The following is a 10368-nucleotide window of genomic DNA, read 5'->3' as shown; positions in this document are numbered from 1 at the left end:
TTAATTAAGAAGCATTTTTACATTAAAAATGATCAGATCATGACTTCAATGTGAAGAAACGAAATATGAACATACCTGTACTAAGATCTGTATAAATAAATGATCACTTCTATCAATTAAAACATAATTCTCGTGTAATCCTTGTACATATTTGACTAATGAAGGCTGTATAAATACCCAGAACAAAACCTCTCATTTCTTTCCGATGACGTTAAAGTCTCTTTCACTTCCCACTGCCTTGTTTTCTTTGCGATGAAGTGCGGAAAATCTTCAAATAGGGGCACTCATCTCTCGCTCCGTATAAAAGAATTCCACTTGAACCGATGGTCGCTCAAGACAAACTAATGTATTCACAGCCATAATATACTTGTAGGACCCTCAAGATGATGGTCCCTCGCACGTAAGTGTGTGAACGGCATTCATCCATTCTTCTTTTTATCTTGGAAAGACAACTACCTCTTCAGACTTCAGTGCCCTCTCAACAGCCCTTAGTCCCAAATTAGTGGGGTCATTTTAGCTGTGAAATAATCTCATCTACAATTAGAGAGTTTAATGAGGAAGACTTTGTCACGCAACTTCTCAAGTATAAATTCTAGAGGCACTATTGTAAGATTATACTGGTATATATTTAAAATGTATTGGTTTTTATCCTTTACATGAGGCACAGCTTTTATATTCAGCTTGTATTCAGAAAACAAAACTTTTGAAGAAGAAAAAAAGAGATTATTTAGTCTAATTATGCACAAGAAACCACTGGAGATTGTAAATAAGCCTCCTCATTAGGTGTAAAGCGTTCAATAAATCCTTTGAAGGTACTGTGTAAAAAAAAAAAAAAGATTAAGTGTGTAGAGGCCTGTTTCTCTTTGGCGCCACATTGGAACAAGAAACTAAAGAAGATAGAGTGAAATATCCAACATCAAAACTGCATTTGTACTTTTTTTATTTTTTTTTATTGAAAATTCATGTTTTGGAGGTATTTATTTTCGACTTGTCTGATAAAGTTTAAACAATGTATACCACTCATTACTTTTTCCAATGAGTTTGTTGCTATTTTAATATTCAAAAACATAAACATCCACAAAAGAAAAAGCAGGTGGAAACTTTCATTTGTTTTTCTTATATCTCCTTATTTGGGAAATAATTCCAAGAGTTAATAACAGACGATATCGTGCGTACATAACCAGCTAAGCACAATGTGTTTACCAGCTTCTTCAGTTTAATTGTTTTGCTTTAAGGAATCTGCCTCTTAATCCTTTCCAGCATAGTCGACACTGCAGACGACAGTTCTTCCATAACCGTTCAATAACAAAATAAAAACAACTATAAAGTCAAATGTGATATTCGCCAACAAAAGCCATATATTTTATGGAAAATATGTCTTTGTGAAGTCTAACGATGGCATCTTATAGCCGCTGTGAAGAGTTTGACCAGAAACAGGACAAATATCTCAATAATTCGCGTGTGAAAGCAAATGTTTGATTTCCCCTGATTCTGTGTTTATGTCAAACACTCTAGTTTTATTATTGTATTTTCTTCTTTAAATGTTTGTAACCTGCAGCACTTTTGCAACATTGCCAGAAGCACAGTTCCATTTGAAAAGTAAATGTTTTATATCTGAATCAGAATCTAAAGACAGTTTCATGTAAATTTTATTTTGTTAATTGTTGAGATAAATATACTTATAAAATGCTGGGTTTTTTTGGTAAATTTTGAGATATTTTTTAATTTGGTCTTAAGCATTCGACGTGGTTTAATCTTCCAAATGGGATATCCTGCTAATGTGTGACTTCAACGCTAGAAACCCACCAAATGTCACAATAGTTTAGTGGAACGTAACGTCTTCATACTGTTTTGTCTCCGTTGAGACTTTATTTTTTAGAAGCTCTGAAAACCTTAAAAGTAGATTAGTTTAAAGGAGCCTGAACTTCAAGGCCTTTGATAAATCAATTTGTTTTCATGTGCCTTCCCGTGTGAGTTGGTGTGACTGACAATGCATCACTGACCCTTTGATTTGAGGGATAAGTCTCTGGATGTGATGGCCGGAGAGAGGGCTGATTGACCCTTTGACCTTCCTGTGTGGGGCGGCGCTCCTCGGTGTCCGGAGCTCCTGTCACTGTCGGTGGGTTAATGAGCGACGGCTGCTCGGGGCACGCTGAGCCGTGGCTAAGTGACCGCACCGGATGACCACCCTCTACTTTGACTCCTGCGGCCCTCCGTGGCCGAGGGTTCAACACCACCTCCAAACTGCCCCCCCACCCCCACCCCACCCCCCCTTACACACACACTCAGGCTTGTACAGCTGCTGCAGCGGCTTTCACAGCTCAGGACAGGAAATGTTCACTGAGACAGCAGCAAAACATTGAAAATAAAATAAGATTGACTGCTGAGCATTAATTCAATTAAAAGAAATGACTGGAAGAAATGATGAGAACATAATTGCAAATATTCAAATGTAGTCTAAATCAGTGTCTTTTTAATGTGAAAATGTATATTTGCATTTGGAATAACTGAAAATCATGTCGAGATACATTATTTCGATCACAAATTAATTTTTATTATTATTTTTAAATATGACCTATATTCAGCCATTTTTATCTTAAAGTTGGTTGCTTGTTGAAAAGTGTGCCAACACGGGAAATTCACACCTTGCATCTAAGTGGGAAGCAGACTTCAAGCACCATTAAGACACAAGGAAATTCCTCAGTAAATTACATAGATACTTTGAAACAAAGCAAATAAGAGCAGCCGATGCAGTGATTGAAGCTCAGGTGTGACGTTCTCCACTCTCTTTGTGTTGATGAAGACTCTGGCCGAAGCATTCTGTCTGAGCTGCAGTTTGAAGACCTAATGTGTTTTGTGATTTTAGACTTTTGAAGTATAGTAACAGCATTATAATTTTGTTGAAAGATGTGCAAGTCATTTTTATGTACGGTATCTATTAATATGCACTTTATTGTGTTATCAGAGACATTTATCTTATTTTACCTTGATCAGATTGTGAGTATAAGAGTTGTTTGGGCCCCAAATTATTTGATGATTTTTTTTTTTAAGTGGGTTGTTTCATTTGGAAGGGAATTGCTGCTCAATATCATTGCCAGAACTGAATTTCCTCCAAGGCCTCCCTGGACGAGGAGCCAACATTAATTGCAGAAGGAGTGAGCAGTGGATTTGTTCATGGTCATTTTTAACATTACACTGAAAGACTTATTGTAACTTATTAAAACTACTCTATTGTACATTGTCTACATAGAATATGTGGCATTTACTCATTCGTACCAAAGAGAGAAAGGCAGAGCTGCTCTCATGGATATCATTGTCGTCATCCTCCCAACGACAGACTTTGCTTCCTGGTGAATCTAATGGGAGAATTGGGTTTCCTCAACTGTAACAAAGAAACATTTAAAACTTTTTTTTTTTAACTTTTATAGAAACTAAAACACAATATTTGTTACAGGAGGAGTGCAGATATTTTGGTTTCATGTCTACTGGTCAGTGGCTCGTGTGATGTTTTTGTGAAGGCAGCCAGTTCTGCCTCACTGACCCTGACTGATGGAGTCAATGTGATAAAAAAAAAGATAATTTTCAAACAAAACATTAAAAAAAAACCTTCTTAATTTTATGGGATTCAAACCCCATGACATAATAACACATACAATGTGACATGATATCTGGAGTTAATTGCAAAAAAGATTATATTTGACAAGCATGCAGCACATAATATGTGTCTGCCTGTCTTGAAATCAAACATCTCTTTTACTTTTGCTGACTAAATTTGACCTACGAATCACCTTAACGTGTGCATCACATTTGAGCTGTAGTGCAACAGGCTTGATTCTTGAAGCGCGTGAAGTCTCGGGACTCGCCACAGCCGAAAGCAGCCCATCCCAGAGCTGTGGTTTGTCACAGAGAACAGGGTAATGAATTTTAAACTGCTATAGTAACAGCTCTCAGACATGTGGTTTTAGTGTGCGAGCATGGGCGAGTGGGTGGGCGTGTGTGTGTGTGTGTGTGTGTGCGGTTGGGATTTGCAGTTGTGTCTGTGTCTATGTATCTGTATGAATGTAGGGGATATGTGCATTAATGGGGGTGGGGTGGGCTGGGGGCTGGGAGTCATTCTCTGTGTACGTGTGAGTGTATGTGCTGGGGATAAAGACCTAGCAAACCAGCCTGGCTTAGCTGACAGGTGACAAGGGTTGTTGTGAATGGGGATTTTGTAATACCAACAGTGAGGAAAAAGCTGGGGTACCAAGGGACCTCTGAAAAGAGAGAAAAAAGACTTTTCTTCTTGGAGTGAAGGAAGAGAGAAAGGGCCCTGAAGGCTTCGGGGGACTTAGGGATCTCTCTAATCAAACTGCTCCACCGTCTAGCGCTCTCATTTTTATTCAAAACGTAGAAATGCTAAATCATTCCAATCGGATTGATCCCTATGTCAGCGCCTGTGTGGTATTCTCATTCTCTTCGTTCCGTTGTGTCCTCAACTTTGACATATCAGTCAAGCAAGGACAGCACTGTAACAAAAAGGCCTGAACTGGGGGCCGACTAATGGCTACGAAGTGGCATTTTAAATGTTGTTCGTAAATTTCCCTGAATTAACAGCCCCCTTGAAACAAACCACTTGTTGCCTCATATTCAGAACAATTCCATCAAAATGTGACAGAACAAAAACGAACCCCTCCACAGTGATCTACAGCGAACAGGGTTAAGTTAATGCCGTATGCTTTTTTTTAATGTCGTATTTAGGAGTGTGGAGCAAAATGTCACTTCTACACAATATATGGAAAAGGTCGGCAGCCATGCAAACTTCCAATAAAAGCGGCAACAGGAAGAGACCCCAAGTCTCTTCCTGTTGCAAGAGCAAAAACTGTTGGGACACCGGAAAGCTCTCAATCACGTTTGACCACACTGCAAAAACAGGACAAAAAATAGGATAAGCTCTTTAAAGAGTTGATTTTATAGCAAAATACATTTCAATCCAGCCCAATAAAGACCTCGTACAAATCATGGACATACGTAACCCAGATGAGGTTAGATTATGATGATATAACAACATTCAACATCTGCACATGGCCATGATCATCTTTCAGCAGCAGACTGGTCATATTCTCTGTATCTTCAATGATACTGAGAACTCTGCACCTTTGTCAGACTGACTTAAGAATCTCCCAATATCTTATCAGATATTCACAAAACAAAACTTGATTTATTTTTATTTACTTTTGCACATACAGGTCGCTTCACTTGTCAGTGTGACCAAGCTTCCAAAAACATTTATGTGCTCTCAACAGAGTGTGTCAGAAAACTAAAATGTTTTTCATCTTCTTTAAATTATCCAGTAGAGATTCACATTCAAGTTCAATTTTGGATGTATGCATGGCTTTTAACTTTTCTACATTTGATTCTAACTAAATATGAATGAATGAATGAATGAATGAATGAATGAATGAATGAATGAATGAATGAAAGCTTAACATTCTCAAAATAGAGTAACAGGAAGTAGAAGTTTATTAAATCCTATGTTTTTTCTCGTCTCTTTGCATCCTGTGTTTTCTTCTTATTCTTTCATGAACTTAAGAAACCCACACAAAAAACCCCCCAAAAATAACCAACCAAAAAGCAAATACATTCGTAAATAAACTGAATGTAAAAGCACCTACTTCACATCACACCCGTCTTCTCCCATGTTCTTTGCGAACAGTGCTTGTTTGTACCACTGTTTGAGCTGCGTCATGTTTGGACGCTGCCTCGGCGCCGCCGTCAGTCTGTTGCACAATTTCACTCCACCTGTGGAAACACTGAAAGGTGGTGCAGGTACATGGAAGTTTAAAATGTAGTCCCACCTTTAGTTTATATTCCACCTCTCTTGAGTTGATTCATATCAGCTTATCTTTGAAAAACAAGTGTAATTGTTGTTTTTTAAAACCTGTCCCTGGGAGTTGCTTATTTGATGATTTGTGCTGTTTTGAAATTGGACCAATATTCAATTTCAATGCTTTTGACTTTGAGGATAGTGGATTTTCTTCTTTTATATTCTTCTTCTTTTGGATTTAAATATCTTCATAGCCCTTTTTTGCTGTGTAAAAAATTATTGTAATGTACACTTACTGGTTTTGTTACAAAACGGTTAGAATTTATTTATGGTAATTTCAATCAAGAATATGGATTAAGTTTGGGCTCAGGAAGTGTTTTTGATTCACTGATTATTATATTTGTTGTCAGTAGCTCTTGCTGATATGCTGGTGTTGGTAGTGATGAATTATATTGATACTCCAATTCCATCCCTCTGTGCAAATGGTTTGAATATGAGTGTTTGTGTGACTGTATTTTCTTTCTGTCCTGTTACTGGCTTCACTCACAGTCGCTCCAGTGGCTCCTAAGTTGGACAAAGCTGCAGAGAATATGAATTGATAAATATTACTTTTTCATAACTGAACAAAGCGCAATATCAATTTTCCATCATGATCACATTTTTTTTTTAATCAAGTCAAGCTTTATATGTTTAACCTCTTACCACCACTTAATCTTATTATTCTTATTACGCAACAAACATCATATCTAAAAGCAGCTGCTTATTTTGTAGCTCATAGTCTGTTATTGAACATATAATCTTCCTAAAATATGTTCATTGTTTACAATTACCTCTCCTGAATGTATGCCGGGAAATAATCATTTATGTTAGACAGTGAGTATGACATAAAATGCAAACTGTTAAAACAAATCTGAATATACTTATATTTAGATTTTTGCTCCTTTTTTTAATTGATGGAAGACAAAATTAATAATAGCAATATATGATTGTATTTTATGTTTAGTGTTTTTTTCTTGAGAGAAATAGATTACTGTGACTTTTTAACCCCCTTTTATTTTTCAGGCATGATAATCTGAATTTATTTATTCTAAACCCTTACAATTCTTACCACACATTAATAAAAGCCTAAATTCTGCCTCTTGGGACATTTTCAGTGCTTCCATATAATCGACAACACAATAATATGAACACAAAATTCAAGCAATGACCTTGAATATTCTTATTTAAAAGCTTCTCATAAATATGTAACATTTATAAATCCTGATTGAATCCCTGTGATAAGACAGGTGAACAAACAAGATTCATTCAGAAAAGTGTTTTGGATTTACTCACCTGGTGGATAAATCTTTTCTTACACGTGCTCAGCCCACTCTGAACTTTCCTGATTGTGTTCACCTCAGCAAGATGACCAACATGAGAGTGGATTAGTGGCAGGACTGCACAGAGAAATTGGTAATTGTATGTAAAAGAAACACATTTTTAGGGTTAATCACCCCTGCTGTGGCCCGGCCTGTCCAGCAGCGAACACTTACCCAGGCAAACATTGGCCTCTCTCGCCCCTCCCGCCTCCCCCAGCAACCCACCCACCACATTCGCTTGTGGCACCCGAAAAAAAGGAACACTGACTCAACGCTCATCCTCTCCACCAACGTCCAAGATTAAATCATGAAATCATTTAGTGTTTGTGTGGTCTGCCGTGGGGGGAGACGATGGACCGGGGAGAGAGAGAGAGAGGAAGAGAGTCAGAGACGGAGGAGCTCCAGTCAGTGTGTGGGAACCACATAGGGAGAAATCCCCGGCTGATCCTGGCCAAGACACTTTGTTTTTCTTCCCTCTGCTCCCACCCCTTCCCTCCCTCTCTGTCTGTCCATCCATTTTTTGTGTTTTCATTTTTATTCATAGGGTGATCGGGGTGGAGGGAAGGGTGTCAAGAAAGCAGGGGGCAGTGTATGCGTGTGTGTGTGTGTGTGTGTGTGTGTGTGTGTGTGTGTGTGTGTGTGTGTGTGTGTGTGTGTGAGAGAGAGAGAGAGAGAGAGAGAGAGAGAGAGAGAGAGAGAGAGAGAGAGAGACAGAGAGAGAGAGAGAGAGAGAGGAGGAAAGGATTGTTAGTCGGCTGATGCCAGTAGATGTAGGTGCAGGCCTCAGACCAGGCCTGCCAACAATAGCCACAGTGTTGTTTGGGTTGTTGCGTCCAGGACTCTTGGACATTCTTCCCATGTCAGTATAATCACTACTGGGAGGTAGCTCCATTACGGATTACCATATCATTAATAGTATCCATGACTTTTGTTCAAAGGCTACTTGTGTAATGTTGCCTTGTGGATGACGGCTAATCCGCTGAGCTGCAGCTGTAGGAAAGAAGAGGGGTAGATCCCACCATCAGTCTCTCTCTCTCTCTCTGTCTCTCTCCATCACTCACGCACACACACATATAGACATGCACGCATGCAAACACATATAGAGGCATCTCCCTGTCCCGGCCCACGGGGATCAGGCCACTGAAAGACAGATACAAACAACAGTCAAATACAAAGTTCCCCCCCTGGCGTAAAAGAAACATCCATTCTACACTTCCCAACTGATCCCCTCCTTAAAGCCAAAGACCAGCCCCCGCCACCAACACCACCAACACCACCTCCTCCCCTCCTCCCCTGCCCTCCTCTGTCTCTGAGTTGGCTGTCGTCCTCCCATTAAAGCCCTATACGCTCTTTAGCACAGCCCTCTTCTCAGATGGTGGGCCAGATTAGGAGGGAACAATAACAGTTTTCAATGTAAAATGTGCATCTTGTTAGTCCTTTTTCTCTCCTCTCCTATCTCGGGATGAAGAAAGAAAAGGAGAAGCGTAAGCAGCCATTCAGAAAGTTATCTGTGGGTGTCTTCTCCTCACAAATGCTGGCTTGTTCTGTGGCTGTTTTAATCCTCTCTGTTTCTCTCTCTGTTGCTGGATTTTGGGTTTTCTCAGCCAGTGTCCACAGACATTTCAGCTCAGTGGAGATAAAGTTTTAAAACGATGCACGTTTATACATTTCTCTGCCTTCTTCCAAAGAGGGTTTAGCATATCGTATTAAATGCTCTCTTTGTTCTTTCATGAATAAAACAATTTGGGAAATAAAAAGTACATTTCTCTTATAATCAAATAATTTAAGGGTTTTTTTCACGTTTTAATTAATTTTGTTAAAACTAAATGTAGATAAATCTCATATTTTTTATTTCAAATAAACAGTATAGATTCACTGTAAAAGAATTGTTTTGTTGAGATCAGACTCTGGTACCAAACCAGATTTAATTTTATCAACAGAATCAGTTCAGTTTTTGCTTTGAATAGTTTGCGCCCCACATAGGGAAGCTTGAGAGTCACCCCCGTTTTTGGCAAGTTGGTAGGGAGAGCTGCCAAGTCTGAGTGCAGCAGATACCTCTGAATGATGCACTCTCAAGGCCTTGTTTGTTTTCTTAATAGGTGCTAATGTTGGGCATAAAAACAGTCCTTTGTGTGTGGTTGGTTCCACACTGCTGCCAATTCAGAGCAGCGACCAGACAGAAATCAATCAAAGAAGCAAAAGTAAATGATCTTGGCAGCCAGGGGTGATGCAAATATCCTTCGTTAAAGAAAATATATCTTTAAGGTCAGTGATTCAAGTATGTTACCCCAAAGTCTGTAAGAGAATTTCATTCATAAGTTTAGTAAAAAATAAATAAATAAAACACAGCAAAAAAAACACCCTAATAATACAAATTAAAACGAAAGAAACAAAATAGTCACCAATTACATGTTTCGTGTGGATAAACCATGAGATATTCATTTATTTTTTTATAACCTCACGCTGTCTTGAAATGTTGAAAGCATCTAAATTTAATGTCATTTTAAGATAAACATAAAGCCTTTCAATGATATATAAATAAGTGCTTCAGTGTGTTTTGACACTGTAACGCAGAAAACGTTGTAAAGTCATGGAGACGTCGCCTTTGTTTGAAGACTGTTTATCACCACATTGCACAATATTGAGTTAAGAATGGATTCTTTTTTAATTTTATCCCCATCTTTTAATTTTTTTCACCTCTCTTTTACACACTGTCCTCATATTTGAAACAATAAGCCACAAAGCTCTTGTTGGTGTAATTGAAGAAGCCAAAGCATAAATACATCTCAAAACAATGAAAACAATAATACAGTTCATATCTTCAAACAGTAAAAAAAAAAAAAAGGATGCTTTATGTTTACTACACAAAAAGGTATTATTTCAAGTTTTGTTTATATGGCATATGTATGTATGTATGTATGCACAGTATATTTCATGCATTTCATCAGATCAACAATTTTTTCGGCTTTGCAATCATAAACCACGATTACCACAATCACAGTTTAAAAAGTGCATCAAACCTTTCGAGGCATATGTTGTCGGAGCAGAAATAAACCTCCGGAACTATTCACTTTTTAATTTAAGCATTTCATTGTGCAGCCGTTGCTAAATCTATGTGTTAGAACCAGCAGCTCTGTACAAATATATCTGGGGAACTGTTTCCATGGCGGCTCAGGAGGCCTCACCGAGCTGAGCCATGTTTTT

This window comes from Blennius ocellaris (assembly GCF_963422515.1).
Source record: "Blennius ocellaris genome assembly, chromosome: 3".
In the NCBI taxonomy this organism is placed as follows: Eukaryota; Metazoa; Chordata; class Actinopteri; order Blenniiformes; family Blenniidae; genus Blennius; species Blennius ocellaris.
Note: the sequence above shows the minus strand (reverse complement) of the source record.